Below are 18468 nucleotides of genomic sequence, written 5' to 3' on the forward strand. Positions count from 1 at the left end.
CAGAACATGCAAATCCCAATTACTCAGGGACTCTGGAAGCGCAGCCCAGCTGCCAGCCACGCAGAGATTTCCAGCGATAACAATTATACTTAAAAGCGCCACTACACGTTTGGATGCATTTACACATTCTCCTTTTACTCTCTATTTATTATTAATGGCAACTCAACTAACATCAAGGCCCCAGTGTGTTTGGCACTGTAGGTGCACAGAGAAACAGCAAGCTCTTGCTCTGAGGAGTTTACAGTCTAATTATAAATGACAGCAGATGGAGGGTGAACATTATGAGCTGTTCTGCTTTGCATCAGGAAATTTAACTCAAACGGGTAACAATTTTTAACCAGATAGAAGCAATTACACGTAAATCATGTACCACAGGCTCGGCTGCAGACACATCCTTGTGAATCTTGTACACTGTAGTGACAGCAGCCACTTGCAAGACATACAACTGAGCCCCAAAAGACTCAGGGCTCTATAGGCAATTGCCTGTACAGAAGCAAATGTGAAATTCAGCTTTGCTCAAGTCAGTCACATGCATGCTTACAGATAAGCACGTATTTGAAACCAAAGAACTGAAGCTTATGCAAGCCCAGCACAAGCGTCTGGTGGCATTTTGAACCTCCTCACGTGTTCAGTGTCATTCAAAGGCCACCATAAATGAACTGCCTATATAACCTCATATTAATCCAGCTGGGAGATCATAAAGTCACAGGTGACTGTTACAGACAGATACAGTTCGCCCACCAGAAGGCTATACTGTCTGTTTGTTGTGAAGCTGTGGCCTTACCAGCCTTTCACACACCCAAACAAATGCTGTACACTTCTGTGCCATGCTGGCCCAGCTGGCAGCCCAGGCTCCATGCTGCGGGACTCAACTGCAGATGCCCTCTGAGGAGTCCTCTAGAGCCTTCATGCAAGAAAGCACTGCAAGCTGGATCAGAAATGAGCACAGCACGATGGGAGCTGCTCCCATGAAAAGGCATAAGCCATTGCTATACAGAGGGACCCTCATGGCTGTAGCTTCAGAGCCAAGCCCAGGTGAGCATGCAACAAGAGGACCTGAACCTTGCTCCCCAGGATGGTATCTCATGTCATGGAGATGACTGGAGTAGGATGCCTACATTCCGGCCTGTTAAGAGGCCATAACAGTACAAAACCACAGCTTACAAGCTGTGCTTCAGATACAAGATATTAACATCATGCTGAGACTTCATCTTCTGTGTTTCCTACTGCTTTACAAGAGGACTTGAACCTTGACTCCACAGACACCCTCCAAGACCAGAGGCCTACTGAGCCCTGCCAGGGTCCTGGGAGTCGCTGAACTGCATGCTCAGACTGGTTTGCAAACACCGGCTGACGGCAGAGAGCAGGTGGTGCCAAGCACCATGGAACCTGCTGCTATCACAGGGTCAAGAGCCATGTTTGTTGATGTAGGCTATCACAGATGCCACTTCCAGGATTTTACAGAAAATGGGTACGTCAAGTCTTGATTCCTGCACGTGCGTGCTGCTGCGTCAGGAAGATAGAAGAGCCTAGCAAAATCCTGCTTACGAGCTACTGATGTCCATGTAGAAGACAGGTTATTTATTGCACAACACTGTGGGAATGACTGCATCAGCTTTTAGAGCTCTGGCCTTAAGATTTGTTTTGTTCCCAACTGTTTTCTCACAAAAAAAAACCTCACAGAACAGGAGCAAAAGTATCCACGGCTCCCCAGTTTCCAAGCCCTTCCTGGGATGCCTTTAGCCACCTCCCAAAGTCAGGACACCTAGGGCTATTCTGACCCTTCCCTATGCACCAAGAGCACCCACCATATGTCACAAGTTGACAGAGGAGATCATTCTCCAGGAGAACTATACCCGCAACACATCAACACTGACAACAGATACTGCAAGGCCAGAATTCTTTCCAACTTTCAATCTCTAACACACCCTTCACAGAGGAAGATCTGCGGTTCTCTCTGTAAGTCCCTATCTGTGTCTTTCTCCCTGGGCTGCAGAGGCAGGTGGAGGGGAACCTGGCGCTTGTGCACGCTGATGCCCACCATCTCCCTGCACTTGATCCAGCCAGGAACAGATGGCCAGCCGTCACACACAGGCCCACTGTCCTGAAGATCAGGCAGGCAACTGAGCTACTGTTACAGAGGAATAGCACAAATAGGGGATATGCTTCACAGCACAAAAGGGTCAGAAGACCATTTTTGCTATTGAAAGAATTAAGAACTGACATGGCAGAACTGGACAATTAATCTTTTCGATTCCATCTGTGCCTGAAAGAGATTGTGCAATCTTCTTTACTCATCAGCTGCAAAAAAAATGGTAACTTGGGGAAAAATGCTTTGTATTTCAGACATCCCCTTCCTCAAAAACAAAGCCCTTTCCAGAAGGACTGCTGACCTATCAAGACTTGTGAGAAGAATGTTCAAGGACTGCAGAAACTTGGAATGTCTGAAACAAGGGGTGGTTCTCCCTCAGAAACCACCATGGATCAGCTAAAGAGTAAAATAAAAGGGGATACAGCTGAATTTGAATACCACACACCTTCCTAGGTGCCATGCTGAGAGAAAAAAGTTTAAACGCTCAAAGGACAGAATATTAACTTGAATCACAGCTCCCCATTCCCTGGCTGGAAGCATCATGGCTTGACAACTGATGCAGAAAACAGAATTGAAAGAATGAGAATGCCTTGAGGATTTGCTACAATACATTACAGTATTGTACATTTTGAAATAATCCTCAAGCCTTCAATTCTCGAATCCAGTACTGCTTTCTTCAAATGACTTCAGATATTTTAGCAGGTCAAGGATGACAACAGACTGTATGTGGGCTTTGGTGACACCAAGCAAAATTGGCTGCAGAGCACTCAGCATCAGAAACAGGGGCTGAAGTCTCAAAGACGAGAAGGATTCTTTCCAGCTCCTAAAATGTGAATGGGATCTTCTAGGAGGCTCCTGACTTTGCCATCATGAACATAGAAATTCACAGCCAGGACTGATCCAGATGTAGTGTGTAATTTCACTTCAGCAACTCCTGAGTTCAGAGAGATTTCACACCAAAGCCAGAAAGTGGAGCTGCACACTGGGGCCAGGTGGGCACCCTTATCAAGTGGCTTCTTGTTGCCTTGCACCCTCCACTACTTTGGGAAGAAACTGGCAGAAAACCTTCCCCTCAGGCTTTCAGCATACTCCAAGTAGGGAAAGGGCACTGTCAGCTTGCAACATCACATGCCTAGTCTCCTCTTTCTTCTCATCCACTAACAAAGCTTGTAAAGGACTATCAGCAGCAACTCTGAGCTAACTGTGCATTCACTGTGCAACTGTCCAAGAATTTGGACACTGATTGTCCATCACCAGGCATCTCCAGGAAGAGGAGATTCTGAACAGTTCCCGCTGGTTTCAGCGTGAATTCAGCTGATTATACAACACTTAAAAAGCAGCCTAGGACACAGGCGATACCCCACACAAATAGCCTTTGTATCAGACATACTGCACCTCTGCCTAGCCCAAGAAATGGCTATTGAGGCACATACACACCATCATACACAGGCACACAGCTGTAAAATATGTTGAGCTGAATTCTACAAAGTGAAGAAAATATCAGAGCTCATCAGTGACCTCATACTCACTGTGGAGCACAGAACATTTAATTTCTGCATCTTATTCCAACAAAGTTGCTCTCATTTTCAGGGAGTTTGGCTTTTAGAATTGGACAAATGTGATTATGAGTGATTTGCATGAGGGACTTTCCCAGGCATACTTTATAAGCTCACTAAGGCTTCTGAAATTGTGTCAGCCTCTTCTGCTTCACAGTAAAACGCTGAGATTTCTTTCCCAGAGACTCGGAACTGCATGTGCAGTATTTTGTTAGTAAGTGAAAACTTTTCCTATGAAAAACATGCCAAAATCCGAGTATCTGTATCCCTCTATCTTCTCCTTTCTCATCTTTCTAGCTTTTCTCCCACAATTCTAATGTCCTAAGTCCTGCAAATAATTATTCTTAAGGCAAAAATTAGGAAATGTTCTTTCCAGGCATTTAGCACTGAATCTTTATCTGTGTCTACGAGCCCACTGAGAGTTTCACATAAATTCCAATTGCTTTTCCACTCCACTCTTTTTCCATTCTTGAAGATGGTTGTTGCATAAATGACTGTAGGATTCTATTTTGTATTTACTTTTTCTGCTATATAAATTATCCATTCCTATCTGGTACTCTTTCCCTTTCAATGACTTACTTTCCTGAAGGGGAAGGGAAAGGAAAAAGCAAGCTTTGAATGTGCAAGTGAATACACATAAGTGCAGGAATAGATCAGTAACTACACACCACAAGGTAGAAATTAGAAATCAAAAGAACAGAAATACAAATATGCAGATAATAGAAACTGTCTCTTGATAGACACATTAGGAAGCTGCTGTGACATCAGACCTGTGGTCGCGGAAGCCAAAAGCAGTTAAAATCTGTGGAGAACACTGCAGATTCGATTTAAGATATGCACTGAGTTCTCCACATTAGTAACTCTGCCATTACTTTCCATCTTGATTGATGTTTTAATGTTTAACTTAATTTTGGTTTTTGCTTTTTAAAAAATGAATGCTAACCAATGGTTTCATTACAGTGTTAAGGATGGCTTCGTTTCATGTGCAAAGCAAACATTTAGTGAAGGGCGTGATTAAAGGAAAAGAAGTAGATGTTTTACAGAGATAGCTTAGTAGCTACAGCACAACAAAACAACTACTGACTGAAGTGCTGAAAATCTCTCCTGAGTGCACAGATGCCCAACTTCACCTCTCTCCCATCTTCCTTTTTCCATTCTACTCTTTTGCTTGTCATTTTATCCAAAACCACAAATGTATTGCAAACAGAACAGTATTTTCTTTGCCAAAACAGGTTCTGGTACACATTTTCTCAAGAGGATATTGCTAGTGGTGAGCAGGCTAAACGTGGCTCACTCCAAGTGCCTTCAGCAAGCATGGCTGAGTGTAAAATCGAGGTGAGGGGAAACAAATCAGTACATTAGGCTCTCAGCAATGACTGAAGCAGCAGAGCTTCCATTTACCTCAAGTGTTTACCCAGTAATTCACCAGGAAGTAAACAAAAGCTAGAGCCGAACCTAGCATTTAGACTTCCATCTAATATGGAAATTTATGCCCAGACACCAAACTACCCGGAGGGAGAGGAACTTCTAATCCACTTTGTAGAGGAACGCACAGTCCAAAGCCCAGGTGCCAGGCACCAGAGCCACGGCAGAGAGATGTGGTGGATGCCGACTCAGTTTCAGTCTGCGCCAAAGCAGGGGCACTGTGCCAGCAGCACTGCATGGCGGGGCTGCTGGGCCCTGGGGAGCGTTCCCCGCACGTGGCACCGGTAGAGCGGAGGCAGGTAGCAGCCCCACACCCGACCATCTGTGCAGGGAGGTGCGCCATTGTGTGCCAGCAGCAACCCGGGAATGATCTTTCGCTGGAGAAAAACTACCTTCAAGATAAAAGGGTGGTTTTCTGCTTGACAGTAAAAGTAATTACTGGGAGCAAAATCTTACACAACTAGTTCCCGAGCTTTGAAATCTAGGGGTTTTCCTCTCTGCTCAGAAAAGTTTCTAAAAAGTCTTCCCCATTCCCCATCCATACCGGATAGTTTATGAAGAGGAGGGCAGACACAGACCTGGCAGTAAATCAGCCCTCAAGCCGATCCAGAGCCCGTTACCAAGTGTGTTTTGCTACAAGTATGGCTTCGATCATTTCTGCAATGCATTGCAGGCTATTTCTGGAAGCTTTAAAAATGCACCATGCTTCTGCATTTTAATGCTCAACGACATAGCTATTTCAGTTTATTAAGCAAAAAAAGAGGGAATCTGCTTAACTGCAAGTGCCTTTCATGTCACAAAAGGACTAAGTCAGCGCAAAGCAGCCAAGCAGGAACCCTATTTAAGTCCAGCACGAAGAAAACCTTTTCAACCTCTTACACCAATTAGGATAATCTGAGTCTTTTGATGTTTAAATCCCCAAGAATCATATGGAAATCATAAAAAGCACAGCATTTAAAACAGATTCAGAAGGCAGATAAAACCATTTTTTCCTTCGTAGTATTTCCAGCAGAGCTGGGGGCACCATCAGCTAGCAAATCTTTTGTGAAGCTCGTGCTACTCATACAGCAGGGTCTGCTCTGAGCCAGTGGGCATGGAGTGGCCCTCTCTGAGAGCTGCCATACACTGAGGCCAGGTCTGGGCCCTGGACACTAGCACATCCCAGCCGAGGACAGGAGCCCAACGACTACCAAGGTGATTGGAGGGCCAGTTGCCGCAGTCACAATCTGGGATGCTGCCGTGGGCCTGCTGCAGACTGCCCAAACTGGGCAGTGTCTGCTGAGAACATGGAGCTTCCATAAGTGGAAGCTACAGGCATTGAAATAATATGCCTGAATCCGGGCAATGGCTTATTTTTCAGAAGAAAAGCACTTCAATCTTGCATTTTTCCTTTACCTTGGACTCCTTCTGAAGAATCCACATTTCAAAGTTTCCTGCTTCCAAGGAGGATGAGGGTAAGAGTTCTGTTTGCCTTGACCGTTTAGAAAAGACTATGGGCAAGAGAGAGGGATGTTTTGCTGGACACATAATTGCAAAGCTAGAGGGACATTTTGCTTCAATAAAATCCTGATCAACTATGTTTTCCTATAAAATCTGACACAGCAATGAACCTCTGCCAGAAAATGAGAGAAACAGAGAAGAAAATTTTACAATGATCTTCGAGGCTGAAACACAGTGTTTTGTGTTATGGGAGACGTTAAGCACACCTTCTTGTGCAATACAAGGCATGGCAATGGAACCAGCTACACACTTCTATTGCGGGTGGCTGAGGGGTAGCACAGTGCTGCTCCCTAGATGCAAGGGAATGAGGAGGGGAAAAGATACCGGGGGTGGGGAGGGGGAAGAAGGGGTCAAAGACAACTCACGAACCTTACACTGACATTTGAACAAACTGGAAAGTAAGCAAAACTGTTCCTGTTTATACAAGCAACTCGACTGTACGCTAACAGAGTACGAGGGTATGAAACCATGTCCTTATAAAGTAACACTCATCTTTACTTATCTAACACAGAGAAACACGGGAGAGGGTCAGAGGCTGCTAAAGGAAAAATATCCAAGTGTTAAGGCTGGAGAAATGGAAAACAAAGTTTAACTCAGAATTATTTGCAGATACAGCACACATTAAAAAAAAAAAAAAAAAAAAAAAAAGCTTAAACACCATTTGCAACACCCCTGCAAGCTGCCTATTTAAATTGTCAGTTTGACAACCAATGAAAATGATGTTAAATAAAGATGGGTGTTACAGCTACACAAACAATTGGTACTACTGCTACACGTGAACAAATGCAAAGTCTTTCCAACTAATTAGCCTGATTTTCAGTTACGGCTTATGAAATCTTGATACAGTTTCACATTTCCCTTTATTCTTAAGGTAATGCCAGAACTATAATTAACATTAATTACAACTCTAAGTTCACAGTGCCTGAACTGCTTGCTATTCCCAGTGTTTGTAGGAAACAAGCTGTGCAGTTCCTGACACAAATATTATTCCTTATTAGTTTCGCAGCTGAATAATATTCAGCCTGTAACAGAATCCTCTTAGGACTGAAAAGTGCTCTTGTGCACACGGGTACACGCACAAAAACAACAACTAAACGCTAAAAGCAAACTCGCAGAGAACTTCTGGGTCAGCTTTTGACATCACCCATAGGAATGAAATCAGACACCGACCAATCAGGCACGGCGAGGCTGGCAACACAAAATAAACAAAAGCTGGACCCGGGGCTCACAATGAGGGAGGGAAGTGGAAGAGACTATTGTTCCGAAAGCTTTTAAATGATGTTGCTTTATTTATTTCTTTTGACAATGCCTGAACTGAATCTTTAAAAAGGGAAAGGCCCCTCCCCCACAGGATCTGTAAAACCGGAGTTGGGGGTTTCGCCTTTGTTCTCCCTCACAATGTTTTGCAAGCCCTGCAAAGCAAACAGCGCTAACCCGGCGCGCTGTGTGGGAAGGCGACGTCCTTCCCAGCATCGCCAGAGAGGCTCCGCATGGGCGCTCGGTGCCAGCTTTTCTGAAAAGCAGGGCAGGCCGGGCACTCCGCTCTTTTCAGAGCCCGACCCCCAGTTCGGTGCCTCCCAGGAAGCAGAGGCCTTTGCAAACCTGGCACGGAGGCAAGAAGCGGGCCATGTAGCCACCCATCTGCCGGCTCTGCACTGCCGCGGCTGGATCTGCCCCAGCCGCAGCTCCTATGCGAGAGCGCGCTCAGTCACTCACAGAGCAGGCCGGGGGACGATGCCCCTCGCGGCGTCGTTGTGGCGGCTAAGGCGCAGCCGATGATTCACTTCTTGGACGCTCTGGCCTGTCAATGAACTCAAAAGATTTAGGATTAGGCCCAGAGTTCACTAAAAGCACACATGGTGAGTTTTGTCAGAGTTCAGCTCAGCTGAACAAAGCTTACTGAGTGACTTGAATCCTCTCAGTGCTTCCCCAAGGAATTAAACAAAAAAAGTAACACATTTCTGCAGTTCAGGCTGGACTTGCTGCCCTCGTTCCCATTCTTCACTGAGCCTCAGAGGGAAGCACACAGGGACAAGTAAAGGCATTCCTGAAGGAGGACATAAACACACGCGTCCCGGAGTCATACAGGTAAAGAGCATCAGTTATTCTCACATCTTTAATAAAACAGACCTTTCTCTACTCTCACCATGCAAACGATTACATATTGTGGAACAGTCAATTACAACAAATGCCATAGAATTCAAGCAGCCCCAACACTTGGCCACAGTTTCAAATGTTTTACAGATGTTTATGGTTTGTTGCACAACTTTCATCGAGTTACCCACACAGCACAGTGTTTACCCAACAGTTTTGGCACGTGGTAATTCATTTTCTTTGTGCAGGTGTTGCATTCCAGAAATAGTTTGTCTTCTTATAGAAAGCTGCTGGAGTTCTACTTAAAAAAAAAAAAAAAAAAAAAAAAAAAAAAGGAAGGAAGGAAATCAGATCCTCTCATCTGGGAGAGAAGAAGTGCTCCCAGACTCAGCGCATTTCCCTTTTCCTTGTTTTCAGGTAGAAGAGAACTCCCTTACAGGTAGAAGCTATTTCAATGTATGTCACAGACGTGAGTACCCCTACAAAACTTCAAAACGTGAAGCACAGTCCTCAACAGCGTGAGGCCACAGGCTGTTTCTGACAAAGGCTCTGGGGTAGGAAGCCTTCAGGGGTATTTCAGTGGCCAGCTTCACTTGTTGGAAGCCCACTGTTCGTGTGACTGCTACACCTACCCTTGGATTGCAGTAGGAGGCCTCACCAGGAGACTTCACCCAGCAGGTTTCAGGCAGAGCCACAGGGAGGACCTTGCAGGCATACAGGCAAAGCTGGCACAGGCAGCGCCCACATCCCAGCGTGCATCATCCCCTCAGCCTCAGCACAAAAGCACCACTGGCACCCATGCCGCTGCCTTTTGTCCTAAGCTTTTATTCCACGCTTCGTGGGGCAGGAAGCAACCCCATAGCACAGGGAGTGTGCAGCACTTGAGGCCTTTTGCTGACTGGGAGCTGTGAGGAGGCAAAGCAGAATGAAAGCTTTGGGATTCAAGAACTATCACTTTGAAGCATATGGAAATCTAACTTAATCTTAAACTTAAAATTTTCCAGCAGCAGACGTGAATCCAGATAACGTCTCATTTTGCAGATATGGAAAAATACTACCAGCTATCTTTGACTCGCTGCACGTGCAAGCCACTAACTTTTCCTATGGAGTGGGAGAGCAAAGATGAAAATGCCACATTTAGAGACCCATTTTGACAGATAAAACAACTGAACGCAGATAAATTGGAATAAAACTTAATCAATCGCCCATTCCCCAGCTATGCTTACCACAGAAGAAAAACTTACAATTAAGAAAGAAACAGCAGAAAACGCTGACATCTTAAATGGAGCAAGCTCCCATCTCTGCTGCACAGCTTCCCTGATGATACCAAATACTGCAATTCCCAAGAGCTGCATTACCGACTTGCTGTCTTAGCAGCCCTTTTATGAGTAATCAGTGAAAGAGAACATTTAAACAATGTTTTGGAGTGTATCTGAATTTGACTGTTGTTCTGTAATTTAGGGCAAGACGAACCCAACTTCATGATTTACATCCCTTAATTGAAATCCCTCAATCAGCATTCTTATTTTCTGTGCGGTAGCTACGACCCACTAATTCACATGCTCCAATACAGTGGTTAAGAATATATAATCCTTTAATCTTTTGTTCTGCGACTCCACCCACAACTCCTGGCGCTACCTTCAGAACACAGACCACAATGGATCAGATGAGCACAGTGTTCAAGTGAGACTGTCACGGGCAGCACTCTGTTGCCAAAAGAGATGTGAAAGTTATATAGGTGCCAGGGAGAATACAACAGGAACCCTAATTTTTAAGTGCCAGATGAGGAATGTGTCAGCATACATCTACAAGACGATGCTAAAAAGAAGCTTAAATATGCATTACTAAAAAACAAACTCTTCTACTCAGTGCATCATTGGTCATTTAAATAATACTCTAATGTTAGGATAACCTACATTACGTTTTATCTTCATCTAAACTTTTCTTTGAGTGTTTTCATGATTTCACATTTTATGCAAGCTGTATGCATGTCACCATTTCATCCCTTCTTTTACTGGAGAAATCTAAACCGCTGATAGCTGGCACTGCCTGGGCATCCAAAACACTTTATCCTTATGCTTTATCCTTTTTTTTTTCTTTCTTTTTTCTTTTTTTTTTTTTTTTTCAGCAGTATTTTTTCTATAGATACAGCAACAATTGTCTTAATTTTCAGCTATTTCAGTTCATAATTAATTCACTGCAAATTAAGAAAACAATTAGGAAAGCAGAAAAGTTTGTTTTCTTCTTTTAACCCATTAATAAAATTGAGATGTGCAACAGTAGACATTGGTAGCTCAAGAAACTTGGAGTATGTGGTATCCAGCAACAATCAGCACAACACTATGGTACTAGTTCTGTGCAACACATCAGGTTTAAAAGCACAATATGTTCCAAGATGGATATTTTTTCCCTTGCATGCCAGAACATCAAACATAGTTAAATTTCTTTAGTAATTTAAAGCAGTCTTTAAATATTGCTTTTGTACATTGCAATTGAATTCAAATTACAGAACTTTGCTACACACAAATCACATGATATTTTTTTAATCTATTATTCCTGTTAAGAAAGGTGTTTCACTATTTTCTAGCGTAATAAGAATGTAAAAATATGGCATGTGAAGAAATGCATGGTAATCTGTGCATAAGCATTTAAGAAACCCAATTCTGTTTAACAAAAACTCTGGTTAGCAAATGATACTGGCCAGTAAAATTGAGTCTTTGTTTAGGAAAGTAACTGGAAAGCAAAAACACAAGACAATACTACACTTAATTATTTAAATCAGAATGCTCTGTTTGCTGATTTAAATAGTGATTAATTTAAATCCCTGATATTAATCAACTCTGGATTGCATAAACATCATGTTAATAAGAGGGAGCAGTAGCTTTGTCAGCTGAGAAGTCACTCAGGTAAAGAACTGTGACAGAGCACAAAGAAAGGGTGCAGGAGCTCATTAATGGGTGTCCCCTAACTGCCCCAACCCTCCAGTTTTTACCACAGAGAAAGAGAAGACAAGCTTGAGAGCAGGAGGATGTATGCACAGGGGTGTGAGTGCATAAGAGCACATACAGGTACTCTGGCATAAAGTGACAATGATATTTCTTCATGAAAAGTAGGATTTCACTCCTCAATCCTGAATGAAACAGATTAATTATATATTTCAATTGATTTTATTTATTTTGCTATGAAGGTCGCTGTAGCAGTCCACTAACTGGATCTTGGAGCACATTCCCTGTTGGCATTAACCACTGTGTCACTGAAATGGAAAGCTACTCTGAATTTTATACCAAAATGGATTCAGTCCCTCACTCAGGTACTCCCATCCAGCTCATGCTCCTCTTTCTGCCCAATCCTGTAATCTGCATTTCTTCCTTCAGCAAGGAGCTGAATAGAACAACCCAAGCAGAATGAGTTACTCTGGAAGAAGGCTGCTTCTCCTTCTCTAGAAACCCACTGCACTCAGAACAAGGCAAACAAAAATACCAAACAAACAAAATACCAGTACAGTGATGACAGGCCATGAAGTACGTACGGTACCTGACAGCACAGCCTATGCTGTATTTACTCCAAGGATGCTTTACTACCTTCCATGAGAACATCCTCTCAAGTAATGCTATTTATTTTTCAACAGAGGTCCAATTATAATTAAAAATAAATACAAGCAGGTAAGCCTTTCTTCTTTCTCTTTTGCAGCTTGATTGTGAAGGACACAAATTATTCCAGTCGAGCTCACTTCTAATAGAAACTCCTTTTCTTTCTTGATTTTACAAGAAAGTGTTTTACAATCCAGAGAGGATGAGTCATCAGAAAATCCTTGTCTAGTTGCCAAAAACCTGCCCCTCTTCATTAGGAACATAAAGATAAAAGCTCTTACAGTACATTAGCTGGCATACGCCTACACAGACAGTACAAATAAATTAATTGTGCCTAGCCTCAAACATCCAAAGAGGTGTAGTAGGAGCTCAGTCCATCTTGTTTCATTAACAAATTAAACTGTAACAGAGCATCAACAGTTCTCTTACGTACATATGCTTAGCTGTCACACAGAATGGTTTTGTAGGTATCACCCTTGCTTACATTCATATTTTGTAGTTCTTCTAACGTTTACATTGTTTGCATATATTACATAAACTTCAATACAAATAATACATGCTGGGAAAAAGTAATAGATATTGGTAAGTCCATCAGTCACCCTACAAAGCTACTCAGAAACTTGCTACGGCCTTGGAACCCAAGACTGGGATAGTGACATTCACTGAAAAGGGAATTCTTGGTACGACAGTATTTCACACATGTAAACGCTACACACTGTTTTCCATCTGGGAAAGACAAAGAGCATTCTTGGAAGTGTGAGCAGATTGTGAGTGAACTTGTACATTCAGATTCATTTGAAAACTGCACTGTTTGGCTATTTATAAAAATTATATATACATTCGTATTTTACAACTCGGCCGATAAGAAAGCAGATCTAGAAGACAGTCATTTTATAAAATATCATATGTGGATCAGGGGCCTGAATTACTGGAAATAATCAACATTTACCATCAAACTCATGCCACAGACAAACTGTTTTCCTTCTGGAATGCTCACAATCTTTAGCATGAGAAAGTTATACATAACCAACTTGAAAAACGAGTTTAACTCTACTTAGCCACAAGCTAAGATTACACCCTCAAACACACCTTTCTAAGATTTCTTATAAGAGGTTTGTTTGTGCAATCCAGTTAAGGGCAATTTGTTAAAATTGCTCTCTGATTTTCTTTATCCTTTAACTGCATAATTTAAGGAATCTACATTTTATAAGTTCAAAGAATTTTTTTTTGTAATTACATATTTCTATGTGTTCTTACCTCCTGAGAAATAAACACAGTTTATTTCACAGTATATGGAGAAAGAAAACAGAAAAACAGAGAGCTGCTGAGCTCAGACTACCATAGAAATCAACTTCTTAATTAAAGAGAATGAAGAGCAAGTCATAAAATACGTGAAATAAAAAGAGCAAGACATAAAACACATCGGTTCAGAACCACCTGCAGTCTCATTACCATTGCCCTATCTTTTTGGCCTCTAATATCAGGGCTCCAAGTAGCCAGAGCAAAAACCAAGGCAGTGACTCCTCCAAAGACCTGCCACTAGAAGCCAGCGACTCCCACCTGTTCCCCAACAGAGAATTTTCGCCTCCCTGCTTCTGTCAAGCACGAGGGCAAACAGGTTACAAGGCCCCTTCCCAGGGGTAGCAGGGCATGGCTGTGGCTGTGAAGTTCTGGCTGACTTTCAGCCAGGGCTTGCTTCCAGCTTCACCCATCCTGCGGTGTCATCTTGTATGTCAGACCAGAGATACTTGTCATCCCTTGGAACTCAGGAAAGCACGGTGCTCTCTCTGACACCAGGAGCTGTCGCATGGGATCATGGAGGCGGACGCAGCCTCAGCGGCTCTCGAACAAGCTGCAAACCACACTTGTCAAGGCTGCCTCACAGCAGCGTGGGGCTCACCTCTCCCACTGCACAGCTATGCTTTTCCCCAGCATGGATTTGGACAGGCAGAGAGGCCAGGGCGGACATTCAAGCCCAGACTTGCAGCTTCACCTGATTAATCAATCCGAGGGAGATCCGGCAGCTGCAGCCACCGCCAGCCAGCCCGAGAGAGAACGGCAGCCATGCGCCGGATAACACAACAGCAACTCACTTCTCCATTCAGCACTCCAGCCGATAACTTTCTCTCTCAGAGGCATGCTGTACACAGCACACATTTTTTACACAGCCTCTTTCTGTAAGCTGCACAGCCCCTACCAGCCCCTCGGGAGGTGCCATAGCCCACCCTGCTGCTGGGGAAGCAGGGGATGCCTGTAGCAGCACTGGAGGCAGGGAGGTGATGGCAGTGCCTATGTGGGTCCATGGCGCAGCCCAAGGTCCCCCAGCCTCTGTCGTACAGAGCAGGGCCAGCCCTGCAGCCTCCAAACGACAGGTTCTGTTTTATTTTTTTTTTTTTCCCCCTTTACAAAACAGTGCCTCATTACTGCACAACGATAGGAGTGCTTTATTAATGCTATGGGTTAATCACTGCACCTGAAGAGTTTTACTCTCTTTTGTGGAAAAGGAAGCCAGCCCCGCCACCCATTACCCAGCTTCCAGCATCAGCTCCAACAGAGCACCATTCCTGGCCAAAGCCGACCATGGCCATCACACAGATAGGTAATGTCTGATGCGTAACTGTAGATATCCTCTCTTTTATGGGGTTAATACGTGCCCTTGGGGATAATTGTGCAGGACTTTAGATAAGAGATGTCCATAAAAGGCGGTAAGAGTCACCCAGCTAAAACCACACATAACTCAGCCTAGTTTACCCCTTTGCATTATTTAAATGCCTCCCTTTAATGCATCAATTTAAAGGCACTGTGTTGCCAGTGCTCCAGGCAGGCAGCTCTTCTCCTTCAACCAAATGCATCCCTCCAGAATTTAAATTTGCATGCATTTCACAAGTGTATCTATTTGTAGGCCTCCTGGCTGTTAGGAAACAAAGGCATAAATGTGTATTTTCCGTTGTTGTTGGCAAGCCTGCAGTCACAGTCCTACTGCACCCTCTGAAGCAGCATCAGCACGCAGCGGGGGTCAGGCAGGTAGGGGCTTTGCCCTCTGAACCAGATATCAGTACTGCTGTCCAGCACAAGGGCATTTCAGAGCAATGGCACTGCTCCCATTGACAGTCCCTGGCCACCTCATCAGCAGACCCAGGGGAACATGCGGCCACCCAGATGTCCCATTCTGCTTCCCTGCTCTGGTGGTGATTCTGGCCCTGATTCCTGCCCTCCTTGCTAGTGCTTCTGCTTTCTAGGAGTTCCACATCCTACGCACAGGTAGGTAAGGCAGGGAGCAAGTCACATTACTTGTGTCTTCTCCAGATCACTTACAGGCTTGGCCTTCCATTTTAAGAGGCTAATTGGGTCTTCATAAGTTTGTTTCATTCCTTTCTAGTGTACAGCTACCACAAAGGATGCTGGCAAGGCTGAAGTTTCAACAAGGCTGAAGAAAGCCTTTTTTAGAGAAACTTTGGTTTTAACATTAAATTTAAAAAGTACAAAGAGTAGCAACAGCAAGGTAGGAGTTCTGTTGATTACATGCTCCATTTTCCAGCAACATATACAAACTTGTTTCCTGGGCAAGGAGAATTTTTGTGGATAGGAAAAAAGTAATTCCACCATCCATTCAGTCTCTGAATATTTTGTTTTTATAAAGCACACAGGTTTTGTCAAGTCAGGTTACCTAAGGGTGAAAGTTAGGTCTCATAATCCCTAATTCTATTGCCCATTACACACCATCTGGTGACACAGTTGAAGATAATCTGATTTTTATATTTTAAAAACATCACGTAGCCATATCATATGGAGCATGCAATACAGTAAGTTAGGTATTTAAATAGAGTGCTTCTGCTTAGTTTACAAACCTAGGGTCACTCTCAGTTAACCTGACAACACTTTTGGGCAGGGTGTTTTGTTTGTCATCCCCAGCTGAGGTTTCTGTTTACAGTTACACCTGAAATAGTACCAGACTAACATCTAACCAGCTTTCAAGAACCTCTTCTTGGAATTCAAAGCCTTACATCTAAATTAGAACAAATACCATGACAAAGCAGTTTTGTGCCCTAGAAGCAAAGATGTCTTATTGCAATATCTTTATAAAAAGAAGAGCCTGATATAGTTTAATTATGGACTGTGTGTTCAGTCTGATGCAGGAGTTCTCAAATATTTCGAGCAGATTCTGGGAGATTGCCATGAAGAGCTCCTTTAAAGATAATGGTCCATCAGTATATCTGCAGGTTTGCTTTTGTCACTTTATTTTCAGTCTCCAAAAGTAATCAAAATAGTGGGTTGCCAAAAGTTATAACCACCAAGAAAACGAGAGAATCCATCACGCTGGGCAAAAGAAAACTCTTACACAACTAACCTGGGGAAGTGAAATAGGACATCTGCTGTTGCTCAAGTCCTTTGCCTAAGTATTCCAATGGCCCTCACGTTCTCCAAGGCCAAGCCCTCCATCAGCTATCTCACCTAATGTCACCTTTTTCTGAGGCACAAGGCACACCCAAAATATTTTCAAGAGGGGTGGAAAGCAGCAACAGAAGGTTTCTGCAATTTGCAGTCAGGTTCTTCTGGGAAGATGACATATTTCTAAGAGAATATAATGTACACATTTATCTGTGCCTCTGATATAATCACATAATCAACTTTCAAATCTAGGTAGCTATTTTTCCCTGAAGATTTTTATTACTTTCTCTTCCTGGAATAATTAGCTATTTGGGGGATTTTTTTTTTAACTTTTGATAACAATTATCACTGAACTTTTCCACATCATTTCAAAGCAGGAAGGCCAGCTTTGAGGCCAACTTTAAATCAGACTAACAGATTATTGTGTCCTTTTGCACTGTCAGGTTTCACTCCCGTCAGACCCTCTGGACAAGCCAAAGTACATCCCTAGAATCATCTCATTTATTGACACACCTGCATTACTCACCAGAATTTTCCAGGCTTTCCTGCCTTGTTCGAGAAGAAGGAGTTAATACTGCTGGGATGAATTGCAACTTCCTGTGGAGTTTTCAGCTGCTGGGGTGGCAGACCCTGCACTGCAGGGAAGCACAGAGCATTTCCCAAAGCTGGTGAGCATGAAGAAGTTACACGAGCCCCAGGTGTAAGGTCACAGGTGTTCCATTACACTGCTTCTCTCTCATGTGCACCTGTGAAGCCCAGAAAGCACCACACCTCATCCCCAAACCATACACGGTTTCTCCCATTTCTTCTGACCTCTCAATCTGATTGTCCTACTCTACTTCCCTCTGACCGGGCTGCCCAGTTCCCTATGCTTCCCTATGCTCTGCTACCAATTGGGATCTGAATAAATTGTTTAAGCATTGGCAAGCATTTTCTTCAATGAAGACAAGCTATGAACTAGGCAATCATATTTTCAGCTGCGCTGCCTGCCAGAAAAGCACACAAACTTCCAATAGCAAAGAAATGAGGTCATTTTGGTCAACTGCCAAAATCAGCACATTTCCTCTTTTGGTTCTGGATGCTGCACCTACACACTCCATGATATGCAACAAGTGGTGAGACAGAGGTGCAGTCCCAGAAAAGACAAAAAAAAAAAAAAAAAAAAAAAAAAAAAAAAAAAAAAAAACCAGATGACCCATGACCTCTTCCTGAGGATTTATTTAAAGTCCAGTCTAACCTTTCTAAAAATACACTGATACTGCAGAAATGTAAAGTCTTATCAAATTTAATAGACATACATGAGGAATGAAGCTTTTGGTTACATAGCTGCTCAAACTTAACACATTAGGTTTAAAATTTGGTCTTCTCACAGGGCTTCAGTAAGACCCTTCCCTTGCCAAGGACCCTATCTTCTGCATGTCTTGTCTATTTAAGAACTAAGTTTTCCTGAGTTAGGAACACGTTTTGACATCAAAGCAGAGTTTGAAACAATGTATTCCAGATGTTTTAATTGGGTCTCTTAATGCTAGCGTGGCACAAACAAATGGCAGTAGTAGTAATAATAATAATTACCTCCTAAGTCTTTATTTTCAAGTTAGTATCTGCCAAAAAATGTTAGAAAATTATTCTCACTGTGGCAACTACTCTATTTATGTGCATAATTTACAAGAAGCTCATCTGAATAATTTGAATTTTTTATTAAGACTATTTTCTCATTTTCCATTGAGAAGCCTTCTTGGATACTGACTCACATTCGACCTTGTAGGGAAGAGTGCCGAGCATTTCTTTTTCTTATGTCTCCAGTAGTTATGTGACTCCTGCA

The 18468-nt window shown here is 43.1% G+C and overlaps 1 protein-coding gene across 8 annotated transcripts in view; it reads right to left on the minus strand.

Annotated features, from left to right (window-relative positions):
• Positions 1-18468, minus strand: part of TEAD1 (TEA domain transcription factor 1) — a 143745-nt gene that overhangs the window by 107204 nt on the left and 18073 nt on the right. Inside the window, exon 1 of one of the 8 annotated variants that reach the window (XM_052693300.1) lies at positions 17173-17191. The exons of the other annotated variants lie outside the window; for them this stretch is intronic. The gene's annotated coding sequence lies outside the window, so the exon portion shown is untranslated. Of the gene's footprint in view, positions 1-17172; positions 17192-18468 lie in introns of those variants that run through there. 8 annotated transcript variants of the gene reach the window in all.

The sequence above is a fragment of the Tympanuchus pallidicinctus genome, unplaced genomic scaffold (assembly GCF_026119805.1).
Source record: "Tympanuchus pallidicinctus isolate F22 unplaced genomic scaffold, pur_lepc_1.0 scaffold3, whole genome shotgun sequence".
Lineage (NCBI taxonomy): Eukaryota > Metazoa > Chordata > Aves > Galliformes > Phasianidae > Tympanuchus > Tympanuchus pallidicinctus.